Source organism: Scyliorhinus canicula, chromosome 11 (assembly GCF_902713615.1).
Source record: "Scyliorhinus canicula chromosome 11, sScyCan1.1, whole genome shotgun sequence".
NCBI lineage: Eukaryota > Metazoa > Chordata > Chondrichthyes > Carcharhiniformes > Scyliorhinidae > Scyliorhinus > Scyliorhinus canicula.
The window spans coordinates 119,546,474-119,563,550 of NC_052156.1; the positions used below are offsets into that span (position 1 = coordinate 119,546,474).

At 46.1% G+C, this 17,077-nt stretch overlaps 1 long non-coding RNA gene across 1 annotated transcript in view; it reads left to right on the plus strand.

Annotated features, from left to right (window-relative positions):
• Positions 1–7,976, plus strand: part of LOC119973331 — a 90,137-nt gene extending 82,161 nt beyond the window's left edge. Inside the window, exon 3 of the long non-coding RNA XR_005462277.1 lies at positions 6,637–7,976. This is a non-coding gene — a long non-coding RNA (uncharacterized LOC119973331). The remainder of the gene's footprint in view (positions 1–6,636) is intronic.
• The last annotated feature ends 9,101 nt before the right edge of the window (positions 7,977–17,077 follow it).

Genomic DNA, 17,077 nt, shown 5'->3' on the forward strand with positions numbered 1-17,077 from the left:
TACTTGGCCATTCATTTTGATCATGGCTGATCATCCAACTCAATAGCCTGTTCCTGCCTTTCACCCATATCCTTTGACCCCTTCGTCCCAAGTGCAGTCGCGAACTCCTTCTTCAAAACATACAATGATTTGGCCTCAACTACTTTCTGTGGTAGAGAATTCCACAGGCCAACCACTCTCGGTGAAGACATTTCTCCTCATCTCAGTCTTAAATGGTCTACCCCGTATCCTCAAACTGTGACCCCACATTCTGGACTCCCTCCACCATCGGGAACATTCTTCTTGCATCTACCCTGTCTCGCCCTGTTAGAATTTTATAGGTTTATATGAGGTCCCCCTTCATTATTCTGAACTCCAGCGAATATAATCCTAACTGACTCAATCTCTCATCATACGTCAGTGCCGCCATCACAGGAATCAGTCTGGTGAACATTCGCTGCACTCTCTCCAGAGCAAGGACATCCTTTCTGAGATATGGAGACAAAAACTGTCTTCTTCACTGCTTGCTGAACCTCCAAGCTTACCTTCAGTAACTTGTGTATGAGGACACCCAGGTCTCATTGCACATTCCCATCTCTCAATTTGGTGAGGTGAAGAGAAATTTCTTCACCCAGAGAGTGGTGAATCTGGAATTCAATACCACAGAAAGTAGATGAGGCCAAACGTTGTGTGATTTTGAGAAGGAATTAGGTATAGCTCTTGGGGCGAATGGAATCAAGGGATATTGGGGAAAGGTGGTATCAGGGTATTGAACTTGATAGTCAGCCATGATCATAATGAATGGTGGTACAGGCTCAAAGAGCCAAATTACCTCTTCCTGCTTCTAATTTCTTTGATTCTATTTCTATGAATGTATTTGCAGCCGAAAGGACAAAGAACAATACAGCACAGGAATAGGCCCTTCAGCCCTCCAAGGCTGAACCGGTCATGATACAGCCATTCAGATAATAATCTGCCTTCTTGTTTTTGCTATTGAAGTGGATAACCTCACATGAATCCAAATTGTACTGTATCTGCCATGCATTTGCCCACTCACTCAGCTTGTCCAAATCACACTGAAGCATCCCCGCATCCTCCTCACAGCTTCCCACCCAGCTTCGTGGCATCCACATTGGGATCATGACTGATCTGATATGATAATCCTCAACTCCACTTTCCTGCTTTATCCCCATAATCCTTGATTCCCTTACAGATTAAAAATCTATCTATCTCAGCCTCGGACACACTAAATGACCCAGCCTCTACAGCTCTCTGTGGTAAAGAATTTACAGATTCATTACCCTATGAGAGAAGAAATTCTGCCTCATCTCATTTTATATGGGCGACCTCTTATTCTGAGATTATGCCCTCTGGCCTTACACTCTGCCACAAGGGGGAACAACCTCAGCATCTACCCTGTCAAGCCTACTGAGAATATGTCTCAAAACGTTTGCCTTTCATCCTTCTAAACTCCAATTAATTTAAAATTGCACAGGGGCAGTTTGGCGATTCTCAGGATGATCTTATTGCTTCAGCAATAATGATTCCATTCATTCTCCTGGATTATCCAATGGCACTGAAACTGCTGTCAGCATGTTTGCCCCTACACTGCCCATATTCGCTTCTCTATTACCTGACTCTTCTTTCGTCCTCTGAAGGGGACACCTGAGTTGAGCAAATAGAGTATCTTGATGGGAAGTACCTGTCTCACCTCTGCTTCTTGCCATGTCACAGATCCTGGGCTGGATTCTCCGCCCCGCCGTGCCACATTTCTGCCGCAACCCGCTGGCGAGATTCTCCATTACGCCGGCCGGTCAATGGGGTTTCCCATTGTGGGGCAGCTCCATGCCGCCGGGAAACTCCAGGCACCGGCAGAATGGAGCATCCCACTGGCTAAGAATCCCGCCTAAGTGTTTCCTTTGAAGGTGATTTAGGATTGGTGTGCAGACAGATTTTTGATCACCAGTAGGCACTGTGAAGCTCACCATTAAGGTTGCCTCCACATGATCCTCGAGTCTCTCAAGGCCAGGAGGTGAAAGTCTGTTGTAAATTGGAGTTCTCCAGGTGGGAATCAAAGCATTGACTAGCAAAACTTTGTGGGTGGGATTCTCCGTCACACCATCCCCGTTTTCTGTCACAGTGCACTCCCGCCGGCAGTGGGAATCTGCGTTCCCGCAGCCGGCCAATGGGGTTTCTCATTGTGACCATCCCCAATGCCGTCGAGAAACGCGCGGGCATGGGTGCGCTGCCAGCGACACGGAGGATCCCGCTGACAGAGAATCCCGCTCCACATGTGGTTTCACATGGCTGAGTGTTTACCATTCTCCCAATCTAGAGGCATGAAAGCCTACTAAATGGATATTTACAGAGTTTCATTGCTATACCTTCTCTGCCATTTCATGTATTGAACTCTGAAGATTCTTAGAAGCTGTATGACGTGCTTCCGTTACTTAGTTTCTCAATTCTGTGCACATACCCTGTGAAATACCCACAGTAAGTACATGCCTCAAGCTAACCTTGCCTCTCTCTTGTTGATGCTCATCCGCTAGCAACTCCACTTGTGCCTCACTTGTGTAATCTGCTTCAACAAGTGATACCTTTTGACCCTCTCTTTCCGATTCCTTTGAGGTGAATGCATGTGAGCTGGTGCTTGTGGGTTGCGAAGCACTGATGGATGCTCATATAGGAAACCAGCTGGCTGATTATCATGTTGTCAAGGTCAGCATCTTGGGAGACCACTAATCAAAGAGAAAGGAAATAGATATCAGCGTGGGATATGTGGAAAATGTTTCTGTACACGCTAACAAAGTAAACATAGTGCCATGTTGCTGCAGACATTGCAGCAATGACTGATTAAATGAGCTTGAAGCATAAGCAAGAAAATTATGGTGTGACGCCCCCAAACTCTTAAGTGCCCACACCGCTTCTGGCCTCACCTCCAACAATTTGTAACCTGGCCTCTGGGGTGGCAAAAGCAGTGTAGGTGGGGCTGGGGCACCATAAGTACAGGTTCTCTCTCAATGGCTGAGGGTGATCTTTTTTTTCAAAATAGACATATCAGGTAGAATTTTCCATTCTGGAGACGAGGTGCGGTGGCGGATGGGAAAGTGAGCTTGATTCCCGCTGGGTGGCTGAAGGAGTTAGCACATGCCATCTTCCACTTTTCAGCTCATTAGTCATGCATTTTCAAGGAGCTTGGTGAATCTTGTGGCACAGGCGGGCAGGATGTCATGGGGTCGAAGGGCTGGGGCCATATTTTCGGGCACTTGGATAGACACTCACTTGTTATAGGCCAAGAACTCTACATAATACTTGCAGAAACAGCCTGTACTGGAGAAGCTGGCTGATGTGAGCAATCACATCCTGGGACATACGAGGGTGCCTCAACCCTTGCCTTTCATTAATCGCTAGATAAGAACCCCGCCAGCGATGCACCCTTGCTTGGGCTAATTTTTAACATGGCAGCGGTCCATGTTCGCCAGCCTCTTGACGTTATAGAAGCCCCATTGCCTTTTGCTGCACAGACCCTTGCTCCTCAATGCCAACCTGCAATGGGCCCTTCTTCTCCTCATTTGGATGAGAGCCATTAACAAGGCCAGGTTGCCTGCAACCTGCATCATTGATGCCTTAGTGGATGTGAGAACGAATTGAAGTGATACGTTTGGTGAGTATTTCCCTCCATCTCAAAGTCAGCAGGCAAGTGCTAAGTCCTTCACCTGGTCACCATCTCTATCCCACCCCTTCCGGGTAAAGGACAACCTGGAGGACCAGCAATGGCTGTTCTTCCCATTTATACATGAATGTGTACAGAGACATTGCAGTTCGAGCAAGGTAATGACAGACATGTGCAAGAAGCCCATTTTTCTGGTTGTCTGCATTGCTTCCAAAACTCTATAGAGAGACCATTGCCTTGACAACATAGCGAGGCTAACCACCTTGTCAGTCATGACCATTCTCTCAAGAGGATGGAGGTTTGGGGTCGCGAATTAGCACCACTCCGTGAGCCGTGCCACTTCACAATAGAGAGGAGAACACAAGCGAGCATCTTTGACACCAGTTGTCCCGTAATTATTAAAGGTGTACCTTTAGCCAGCCTCATGTGCTGACCTTCAACTCCACCCACCCCAAAAGACCCTCCTCCCACTTTGAGGAATCTCATTGAGTGACTAAATGCAAGGTTGGTAAACGGTGTGTGCCACCTTTCAAACTCGCTCCACCATCTTCTACCATCCCCCTGTCATCAACCAACCTCTCTCCATCAGCCTTGACCCATCCATTATCAACATTCCTCTCCCCTCTGTCACCTTTGAATCTCCCCCTGTCACCCTGGACCCGATCACGATGCACCTCCAGATGCCTTCCCTCTCCTCAGAATTGACAACCGTTACCATCCCAATGCCATCCGTGACCCTCGCATCCGAGCCATGTACCTTGTCCCCTTCCATGACCCAGCTGATGAGACCCTCACCTACCAGATCTGCCACTCCTACCACATCCCATTCCCCCCCTCTGACTGTCACTGTTCCTTCCTATCATCAGTATCCTGAGTTCTCCCTCTTGGACCTCAGCATTAACAAGACCGACACTGCCTTCTAAGAAACACCCACTGCTCCTTTCCCAGGACACTTTCACCACTAACCCCACCCCCCACCCCCAGCCTCACCGCTTCCCCAGGCATTCTTCTCCCCCTCCCCCCAGACATTCCCCCATCTCCCCTTCCCCGGCCACTCTCTTCGCCCTTCCCCTATAGGTCTGCCAGCCTCCTGTCCAGTCTTCTCTCCGCCCTTCCACCCTACACCCCCCACTTCCAGCCTTCAACTGCCTCCCTTGTGCAGCCTTGCTGCACCATTTGCTAATGGCACTCAATATTGGTGAAGTTATTTGAGGTCCCCAAAGAGGATGAAGCAATATCAATGGATCTCAAAGTTGCGGAAGAGGTGAAGTTCACCAGGTACATACCACTTCTATAAAGTTGTAAAACTGAACCTTCTACATTCTCACTGGCAGGGATGTTAGTTTGAACAGGGAGCTTAATTCCGATGGGATGGCATTTCAATGACAATGCATGAGACGCTAATACATTCAAATGGAGTACCAGACATTGGTCGTCGGGAACCTCAACCTGCCTTCAACGTTCCTTGAAGGTCAGGAGGGCAAAGTTCCAACAGTTTATCCCGCCATCAGGGAACAGATTTTTTGCCTCAGACCAAATTAAATGCTCTCGTCTTCCACATTTCTAGCTGAAGCAAAAAATTCCACCCGTCATTATTTTGACATGAATGCCATTAGCCAGCCTGTCTTTTACCTTTTGTGAAAGGATGGCCACGTTATTCTGAGGAAGCATTTGAACTTGACAGTGAAGCGTGCAGAAGATATGCAAGACAAATAACAGGCACAATCTAAATGGCTTCCCGCGCCTGACTCAGGACACTACGTGTCTCATTGAGGGCGGGATCCTACTTTGCACATTTAAGTGTGCAGTTAAGCTCACATAAATATGTTCGTGCCAGAGTCACCCAAGGCTCGGGACCTAATGGCTGCACCCCGAAGACCCTGAGCAGGGGCCGATTAGCACTGGTTTCCACAAACATGGACCAGGCGCACGGGCACGTGGGGGGGGGGGGGGGGGGGGGGGGTCTCCCAGGCGATTGAGGGCTTCCGTATTGTTGGGCTCTGGGCAGGATAGTACCCTGGAACTCCTGATGCCACTCGGGCACCACAGCACTGCCAGCCTGGCATCCTTGCAGTGCCACTTGAGTGCTACCTTGGCACTGCCAAGATGCCCAAGTGGTATTGCCAGACTGGCAGGGGAATTACCAGGATGCCAAGCTGGCAATCCCAAGGTGCCCAAGTGGCATTTGGTCCATGCCACGGATCGGGCCTGGGGATGTCCTGCCCTTATGAGGTGGGGTACGGGGGGGGGGGGGGACTTGACGCCCCATAATTGGTAAACTTGGGCATGAAGCGGGGGGGGAGGCCACAGGCTGCGCTGGGGGTGCCCAGAGGTCAGAGCACCATTCCTGCACTGGCGAGCTGAGCTCATTAGTGGAGGAATTGAACCTAAGTGTGACCTCGGCAGGGCATTCTTCGTCAAGGCCCAAAAATGAAGCAGAGTTGTTTAATAGTGGGATCGTTCTCGGTGCTGCACACGCCAGGAAACGCCCCATTAAACGTGCCTAAAACGGAACTCTGTTTCATTTCCATTAATCTCATTGGGGCGGCACAGTGGCAAAATCGTTAGCACTGCAGCCTCACAGTGCCAGGGACCTGGGTTCAATTCATACCTCGGGTGACTAGTGTGGAGATTGCACTTTCTCCCCGTGTCTGTGTGGGTTTCCTCCGGGTGCCTCGGTTTCCTCTCACAGTCCAAAGATGTGCAAGTTAAGTAGAGTGACAATGCTAAATTGCCTCTTTGGGCCGAGGTAGCGGGGTATTTTGAAGGGTCGATGCGGACTGTATGGGCTGAATGGCCTCCTTCTGCACTGTTGGGATTCTATTGCATGAAACCACACCCAAAATCTTTCCCTTTTCCAGCCATGAAGTTCCAACTTCATTAGATGCATAGTAATTTGCAGATGTACAATATGACAGACTGTCAATGTTTTCTGTGGTGTACCAATGTTGGGGGACTCAGTGCTTGTTTCTTGCATTCTACAGGCATTCATATCATCTGATCGGAATAACCAGAGGTAACTCCACCTCAGGACAGGGATCATATTCATCTTTTCCCGAAACCTTCAGGAGACTGCTTGTTGCTTGGCTCTGAGTGCAGCATTTCCAACTGCCCTAATAATGAAGATCCCCGCCAGACTGCAGTATCTGAATTAATACATCCAATGTCAACTCATCAAATGGGGTCATTTTGGCATTTGGTCTCGGCAACACTCAGACAGATAATGAACTACAATGGCAAGGAGCAACAACTATCTTTCCACAAACTAGTTTCAGCGAAACTGCATCCAATCAATGTAGAAAGCATACTGTAAGTATGTTAAACAGCCAACAAAGTTAGAACTCTCTGCACCAATGTAAAAATACTTCATTATGCTGTAATCATGGGGGAAAGCACATACTTGGCACCTTAGAATCGGCCCAGGAATGTCTGCTTTTAAGGTGAATTATTGTGAAGATGTGTTGTCAATATATTACTTTATAATGTCATCTGCTGAACATCATTCACTTATAATGACATCAGCTAGACATACACAGGTATTGAACTTTTTTTGAGAAGGAAACCTGTGCTAAACAAAGAACAATGGCTTCCAGCAGCTATTACGTTGCATCTGCGAAGGACACAAGCTGTTTTATGGAGACACCAAGTCTACAGAACTCTCAGCGAGAGGACACTTGATCCATATCTTGGGTAAAAACATATGGGAGGGATTTTCCTTCTCCTCCACAGTGCGTTCTGCAGCAGTGGAGGGTTGCTTACCAGTGGCCAGTGGAGGGATCTTCTGGTCCTGCCACTGTCAGCGAAGTTTCCCGTTGAAACCACCCCTTGCCATTGCAAAACCTGTGGCAGGAGTGCACCATCGGTGCAACTGTAATATCCCACCAGTGTGATTGGTCAGAAAATCTCGCTCATTAATTAGTCAGAGACTGCCACAGGGGCAACAGTCATATTGAAGTTCTCTTTCTTCTGAAACCTCGCTCATCAAAGCTGAGCTGTTTGTGATTTGAAAATTCACCAGAAGACGGCATTGCTGCAAACTGAGAATTCTTAAAGGAGAATTCCAAATCAACCAGTTTAATTACAAACTGACAGCCTCACTATGAAGAGGGGCCCTTCAGCTGTAAACAAGACTCTGAACAATCTGTAAATGACTTTTTTCTGATTTTACTTGTTACTTGGTCAAGTTTTTAAAAGATTTGATACTCTGCAGAATTTCATATCTTTTTGTGCATGCTTGAAGGGACTTTATGTGTGTTGTTTTTGCATTAGTGGGTGGATAGACATACTTGCACATTTTAACCCTTTGTTAATAATTCCTGCAACTTTATCTGAGTGAGTTTTAGCAATAAAACAAACTTTATGCTTGTCAATTTAAGGAACCTAGCTGGCTTATTTCTTGCACCAAGATATACACATATAAGTATATAATAAATTGTCAATATCACAATATCATTTCCTTTTCATTACTACAATTCAGGAATGAGGCAAAGAGAGGAGTCCGTTCACGTTTGCTGATCTGTTTGCAACAGAATATTAGAAAAGCAGGGCAGGGTGGGAGAGGAGCGAGAGTGGATGACAGAATTCATGTCTGTAAAGAAAGCTACCCAATCTTCTTTTCATTAACTTAAGTGGAAGGGAAATTGTGCAGGTTCCTGTAAAGGATGCAATGTAACACAGCTGATTTGCTGAAATTTGCTCTACCCAGAAAACCAGTCCTCCTGGATGTTGACTGAGGAAAAACTCTATTTTGGCCTTTGGATAAAATTCCAGCAACCAAGACACATTTCCCTCCTCATCTCTTGCTATTCAGAAGTGACTTCCCTCTGTGACACCCTGGTCCACTCGTCAATAACCCCCAACACCTATTCACCTGGCAAAATGTGCCATTTCACTTCTGACTTATCAGTGCCTTATCAGCACTTTACTTGTACCCACCTCTTTCAATTTAGTATACTATACTGGGTGCTCACAATGTTCTATCCTCCACATTGGTGAGATCAGACACAGATTGGATGATCGCTTTACTAAGCAATTCCACTGAGGCTGCAGGCCTGACTCAGCTTCCAATCGCTTACCACTTTAACTCTCCATTTCACTCGCAATCTGATCTTGGTCTGCTTTGCCACTCTAATGAAGCTCAAGGGACAGCACTTAATTGTCATAATCCCCATGAGGACTAAGGGAAAACTATCACTGATCTCCCCATGGGATTCGTGGAGCTTCTCCCCCCCCCCCCCCCCCCCCCCCCCAACCACAACCTGGTGCTCGTTATGAACTATGATAAAAGCTGGCCCAAAGCAGGGCCTGGCGTGGTTAGTCCTCCCAGCAAGGACTGTACTCAAAGTGTGATGCTGCCTTGAGCAAAACTTCATGGGTGGGATTCTCCGTCCCACTACACCAGATTTCTGGTTCACCCCGCCGGCGGGATTCTCTTTTTCCCGGCTGGAAATGGGGTTTCCCATTGTGGGGCGGACTCACGCCCTCGGAAAACCCCCAGGATGTCAGCAAAACGGAGAATACTGACGGTGGAGATTTCAGCCCCAAAAATAGTTCAATAAAGTTATTTTGGGGGCAGCAGGAGGCACAGTGGTTAGTACTGCTGCCAATGGCGCTGAGGACCCGGGTTCGAATCCCGGCCCTGGGTCACTGTCTGTGTGTGGAATTTGCACATTCTCCCCTTGTCTGCATGGGTTTCACCCCCACAACCCAAGATGTGCACGTTAGTAGGAGTGGTCATGCTAAATCGGCCCTTAATTGGAAGAAAATAAATAATTGGGTACACTAAATTTCAAAAAAAATAATAAATAAATAAAAGTTAAGTTCATTTACCATGCTTCCTCTGAGTGACTAACCTTTCAATTCAGCACATTACAGCTGTCAGATTTAACATTGAGTTCAACAATTTCAGACCACAACAACTGTACCATTATTTCACGCAGCAAGTTCTGGTAATAATTTGTGCTGTTACATAAGAACATAAGAACATAAGAACTAGGAGCAGGAGTAGGCCATCTGGCCCCTCGAGCCTGCTCCGCCATTCAATGAGATCATGGCTGATCTATTGTGGACTCAGCTCAACTTTCCGGCCCAAACACCATAACCCTTAATCCCTTTATTCTTCAAAAAACTATCTATCTTTACCTTAAAAACATGCAATGAAGGAGCCTCAACTGCTTCACTGGGCAAGGAATTCCATAGATTCACAACCCTTTGGGTGAAGAAGTTCCTCCTAAACTCAGTCCTAAATCTACTTCCCCTTATTTTGAGGCTATGTCCCCTAGTTCTGCTTTCACCCGCCAGTGGAAACAACCTGCCCGCATCTATCCTATCTATTCCCTTCATAATTTTAAATATTTCTATAAGATCCCCTCTCATCCTTCTAAATTCCAACGAGTACAGTCCCAGTCTACTCAACCTCTCCTCATAATCCAACCCCTTCAGCTCTGGGATTAACCTAGTGAATCTCCTCTGCACACCCTCCAGTGCCAGTACGTCCTTTCTCAAGTAAGGAGACCAAAACTGAACACAATACTCCAGGTGTGGCCTCACTAACACCTTATACAATTGCAACATAACCTCCCTAGTCTTAAACTCCATCCCTCTAGCAATGAAGGACAAAATTCCATTTGCCTTCTTAATCACCTGTTGCACCTGTAAACCAACCTTCTGTGACTCATGCACTAGCACACCCAAGTCTCTCTGCACAGCGGCATGCTTTGATATTTTATCGTTTAAATAATAATCCCATTTGCTGTTATTCCTACCAAAATGGATAACCTCACATTTGTCAACATTGTATTCCATCTGCCAGACCCTAGCCCATTCACTTAACCTATCCAAATCCCATGCCCCATTACCTTGTACCAACCTTCCTTCCATCACCTAAGTATTCCTATCTTTTACATTATCACAGGCCTGCTCCAGGTCCTTAACCTGAACCATGTATTTCAATCCCCACAGCTGCTGGCCGAATGGTCGAGTATTTCCAGTTTATATGTCAAATTTCCAGTATCTGCAATATTCTGCCTCTGCCTGCTTAGCATGGATTTCTCCCACTATTTTGGCTTTCATACAACCAAGACCACCGAGATACACTACCAATTTACAGTACTATTTGTGGGACTTTGACATGTGAAAATTGGCGGCTGTGGTTATGATACAACAGTGATTGCATTCAAAGTAATTGAGTGGGTGTGAAGTGTTTGTTAAGGATGTGATAAGGCTATATTTTTGTTTATTTTGTTCATTTACCACACTTGCAATTCAATTAACTGAATATTACAGTTCCAGATTCAACAAAGGCTTGAATAAGGGTACCCTTAAAAATTCTGGAGCAAATGGGAGTCATTCGCTCGCTTTTTCGATGTAAAGTTCCACGTTATTATTTCTTAACCGAATATGTAACGACAAAATCATGATTCAGATAGATGCTGAAATTACAACTGCAATGAACCCAATTTACACTGTACTCTTAGCTCACAAATTAAAATTTAATGCTTAGCTTTGGTGGGCTATTATCTGCACAGCAATTTCCTGTTGCCTGTAAAATGAAGTTCCCGACTTAATTCCTCAAACAGACACACAGCGTTAAAATTTCCGGCCCTTCCCGTTGATGGGATCTGTCAGTCCTGCCGACGGAGACACACATTGTGGCGGGTTTCCCGAAGGCAGAGAGTGCGAGCCACGCAAAACGGCACAGACATTAGCGGGACCGGAAGATCCTGCTGGTGGCCAATGGTGAGCCACCTCTGCCGCTGGAAAACACGCTCCGATGTGGGGGGCTGGAAAATCTCAACCCTTGTTTTGATCCCAAAGAAGAGCAAGGGAATTATCTTTGCTGGCCTGATCAATTACTTAAACAAATTATCTGGCCATGCTGTGTGCAAATTGATATAAATGTTTCTGGAACATACCTCTCCATTCACCTGAGGGAGGAGCAGTGCTCTGAAAGCTCGTGTTTGAAACAAACCTGTTGGACTTTAACCTGGTGTTGTAAAACTTCTTACTCTGTGCTAATTAATTTCGCGTTTCCTATACTGGGACAGTGTTTACACTCCAAAAAAATACTTCACTGAGGCTGAAGCACTTTGGTACATTGTGAGGTTATGAAAAGTGCTGTATAAATGCAATCTTTCTTCATTTTTCTCAGGAGGTAGATTTCTCTGGGGTTATTCCACTTAACCACGACAATTTAGGTAATCCCTGTAAAACCAGGGATTTCTGATTTGGCCTTTCAGCCCCAAATAATTTGCTGAAAACACATAACATGCAGTTAGATAAATGTTTGGCTTTGGCTTCATTCTGATCTCATCTTTTGGAATCTTGCACAGAGTTTTATTTAAATGGACGAAAATGCCACTTAAGCCTGTGATAATAAATTGAGACTTTTTACAAAGAAAATTGCAGATCAATGCAGCCAAAGGAAAAATCCAATCACAAGCAAACTTGGTATCTATTAAATTTGCGCAAATCAGAATGACTGTAATCTATCTACATAATTCAAAATATAACTTCTACCAGATAGACATTGTGCCACATCACAAAAACACGATTGGGATGTCACACCTTTGGAGGACTAAAATTGTGATTTCCTAAAATAAGGGGCGGGATTCACCCCGACCCAGCGGGGTGGGCGGACCTGGCAGGACGGAGTGGCGTGAACTACTCCGGCATCGGACCGCCCCAAAGGTGCAAAATCCTCTGCACCTACAGGGACTAGGCCCGCCCCGGAGTGGTTGGTGCCCCGCCAGCCGGTGGGAAAGGGGCTTGGCACCACGCCAACTGGCGCCGAACGTCCTCCGCCAGCTGGCACATGCGCTGGAGCGCCAGCGCGTGCTGGCGTCACCCCAGGGCATGCGCAGACGGATTCGCTTCCACACCAGGAATGGCGGAGGACCACGGCCTCCGGTGCGGAAGGATAGAGTGCCCCCACGGCACAGGCCCGCCCGTGGATCGGTGGGCCACAACCACGGGCCAGGCCACCATGGGGGCACCTCCCGGTGCCAGATCCCCCCGCGACACCCCAAGAACCACGGAGCCCGCCCGCGCCGCCAGCTCCACCAGTAAGGGACCTACTCTGATTTACGCCGGCTGGGCTGGGAAAGAACGGGCAGGACTTTGGCCCATCACGGGCCAGAGAATTCGGGCAGCCCCGGGGCCCATTGAGTCGCGCCGGAACCCGCCATTCTCCGAGGCAGGCGGCGTGACTCACGCCGCGCAATTTTGGGGGGGGGCGGGAGAATTAGGAGGATGGCGGGGGCAGAATTTACGCCGACCCCTGGCAATTCTCCCACCTGGTGGGGGGTCGGAGAATCCCGCCCAAGGACTTTGCAGATTAATGGGAAATAGTTTAAAAGCAGTTTTAAACTAAAAGTAACCACCACAAGTCGGCAGGAAAAAAACTGAGCAATGAAGTGAGTCATATTTTCAATCGTAAAGCAGTCAATATTGTAAAAATGCAATATAATCTGTCATGGAGAAAAATTCTTCTTCTCATACTGAAGACAAATAGAAATGCCAAGGTGATGGTGAAAACATACAAGGGCATCCAGCAAGAAAACAGAGGAAAACAGTGAGAGTGGAAGGTGAGTTAGAAAATAGAGAGGTAAGTTGAAATAACTTTGGATGGGAAAACAAGCAGACATAATTGCAAGACACAAGACATTTTTATGTGAAAAGCAACAGAAGTGGTTAAACTTATTGACCCTAATTTCAAATTATGTGTTTGTACTGTACACTCTGTCCATGTAGTTTCTGATATTTGGCATCACGCTTTTAATAAGGCTTGGGGAGTCCAAAGTAGGCAAAAGTAAACAACATTTATTTTGCAACAATTATATACATGAGTACCGGTAGAACCTCACCAGGTGCTCTCTCTTGTCAGTTGGTTCCAGACCTTTTATACAAGTACGGGCAAGAAACTTCAGAGAGTCTGAACACAGCCCAGTCCATCACATGAACCTGCCTCCCATCCATTGACTCCATCGACACTTCCCGCTGCCGGGGGAAAGCGGGCAGCATAATCAAAGACCCATCCCACCCGGCTTACTCATTCTTCCAACTTCTTCCATCCGGCAGGAGATACAAAAGTCTGAGAACACGCACAAACAAACTCAAAAACAGCTTCTGCCCCGTTGATACCAGACTCCTAAACGACCCTCTTATGGACTGACCTCATTAACACTACACCCCTGTATGCTTCACTCGATGCCGGTGTTAAGTAATTACATTGTGTACCTTGTGTTGCCCTGTTATGTATTTTCTTTTCGTGTACTTAATGATCTGTTGAGCTGCTTGCAGAAAAATACTTTTCACTGTACCTTGGTACACGTGACAATAAACAAATCCAATCCAAATCCTCAAAGAGCATGGGAAAACAATCATCCCCACACCGTTATCCCGTGCTGGCTATTACAATGCTATTATATAATGTTGCGAATCAGCGATCAACACACCTTGGAGTTTTTTTAAATTTAGGCAATTTCTAAACTTAGTAATGAAGTACGAATCAGTTTCAAGCAGTTTTACAAGTCAATGGTTAGGTCATGCATTTGAAAGGGAGCATGCAGATTGTAAAGGCAGTAAAGCAGTCTAATGCCCATCAATAGTCACAATGTCAAAAAGAAGGGAAACTAAAAGAAGAATTGTTCAAGGCTGCCAGGAACTGAAAGCGGTGAGGCAAAGACTGGTAATATTCTTTGGAACCTCAGCACAGAACTGGAGAAAGTTTAAAGCAAAGGTGAATGAATTGTGAATCAGCCAGGTGTTCCAGAGAAAGGGCACTTCAAAATCACAAGGCTCCTTGTCACATTCAACAGTAATAAGGTCAAGAATAGCAACCGCAGCAGTCACACCGCCCTTAAAAATAGCAGCGACAAAGGCAACAAACAGAAAGAACACAAACAATAAGAACTGCAGAAAGTAAAATAGTAACAGCAATAAAAAAAATTGAAAAGCAACAACAAAAGCAGCAGTAATATCTGAATTACAATAGTGGTAAAAACAGGAAAAAAAACAAGAACAGCAGAAATAGCAACAAAAATGCACCAATGGTAATTATTAGAAATACATAAGAGCACTAAAATATCAACCAGAATAAATGCAGTAATTGCAATCTATAATAACAGTGGAAGCAGCAGAAACAACACCAGCAACCTACAGGGTGGAGAGGCAATTCACCAGGATATTACCTGGGATGGAACATTTAAGTTATGAGGAGAGATTGGATAGTCTTGGGTTGTTTTCCCTGGAGCAGAGAAGACTGAGGGGCAACCTGATCGAGGTGTACAAGTTTATGAGGGACATGGCAGGGGGGATAGGGAACAGCTTTTCCCCTTAGTTGAAAAGTCAGTCATGAGGGGACACAAGTTCAAAGTAAAGGGTAGGAGGTTCAGGGGGGATTTGAGGGAAAACATTTTTTTAGCCAGAGGGTGATGATGATCTGAAAAAAACTGCCTGGGAGGGTAGTAGAGGCTGATTCCTAATATCCTTTACAAAGTACCTGGATGAGCACTTGGCACGTCATAACATTCAAGGCTATGGGCCAAGTGCTGGCAAATGGGATAAGGTAGGCAGGTCAGATATCTTTCATGCATCGGTGCAGACTTGATGGGCTGAAGGTGCTCTTCTTCACTATTATTCTGTTATCCTGTGAACATCAGTAATAACAACTTCCATGCATTTATGTAGCACCTTCAAAATAGAAAAAATCTACAAAGAGCTTGAGGGGTAGGTTGTAGGAGGATGTCAAAAAAAGCGAGGAAGATGGAGTGGTGGAGGGTTTTGGCGAAGGGAATTTCAGAGCCCGGGCAAAGCTGGCGAAAGGAATATCCACCAGTATTAGGGCAAAGGAGGGATAATTTCATGGGATGTTGGCAAGATCAATATCTTTGCCCATCCCTGGTATGACGATAGCTAGGTCGAGAAAAGTGGGGGAGACATAGAGTTGAATGTTATCAGTGGAGTTACCAACAGTGACAACAGCAACAGTATCAGCTGAAAAGCAGCATTGAAAGCAACAATTACATCAATTGCAGCAATAATCACAACAGTACTCACAATAGCAACAAGAAGTTGCAAGAATTAAATCAATGATAGTAACAACTTCAAAGCAATATGTCAACCAAAGCAGGACCCGCAATATCAGCAATGTCTGGGCAAGCGGTAGCAACGTTAGAGGAATAGCAACATCATCAACAGCAGTAATCGCATCAACAGCAAAAGGAAGAGCAGCAATGATAACCATGGCATCACAAGCAACTGGAACACCACCAGCAACCACAGAATCAATAACACATGCAGCAATATAATGGGCACCGCAGCCACATCTACATCAATAATTGCAGCATCAGCAAGAGCATCAATAGCAAAATAATAATAAACACTGATTGTCACAAGTAGGCTTCAATGAAGTTACTGTGAAAAGCCCCTAGTTGCCACATTCCGGCAGCTGTTCGGGGAGGCTGGAACAGGGATTGAACCCACACTGCTGGTCTTGTTCTGCATTACAGCCAGCTGTCTTAGCCCACTGTGCTAAACCAGCCCCTAAGGGACAACAGTGGTACATTTTGTGAGTGTTCCTTGTGTACAGAGAATGCCTGAGTGCTCAACAAGGTGAGAAAATGGCATCAACCAGCAAGAAATTTTGTTTTGTTTTGTTGGGGGACAGGGGAGGCTAAAAGCTTTGTCGGAAGGGGCGGGTGGGTGGTACACTCATCCTCTGCTCAACACCCTGCCTTTACCTGGAGTATAGGGTGTTGGGTAGAAACCCTTTCTCATTTGATGTGCAAAGGTTGACCCCATTTCAATATTTTAAATTGGATGGTAATGTCGACATGACACCAGAACACTACCCTCACTTGTGGTTTGGATGGGTGTCTAAGAAGAGGATTGTCAGAAGGAATAGGAGTTAAAGGTTGCGACCAGCCCCTCCAGAAGTTGAGAAGCTAGGTTTCAGGCCTGCAGCCATGCACAAATTCTGCCCCACGTTCTGAAGCGCCCACCCATCTCCTGGAGGCTGTAATCACTCTTGCGCAAGCTAGGCAATGCTAATCAAACCCGGAAATTCTCCAGCGATCAACTGCTCTCTCGTCAGGCTGATTGGAAATGCATGCCACTCAACTGACACTCAGGTGATAAGGCTTGGAAGGGACTTTTTCAGTTAGGCAGGGACATAAGAGGTTGAAGCGATTTGCAGTAATTCTTGGAGTTAGTGGCATCGGAAAATAGGTAAACCTGACAAGCTGCGATAATCAGCTAGTGGAGAAACATTTAGCCATGGACAAGAGACAACTAGCTATGATCACACTCCTAAGTGTCTTGATGTCCACGGCAAGCTGTAGCTATTGTAAGACCAGGTGAAGTTTCAGTCTCAATATGAGTTATCAATTGACATAGTCTGGCTAAAGGTGAGCATCAAGAGTAAAC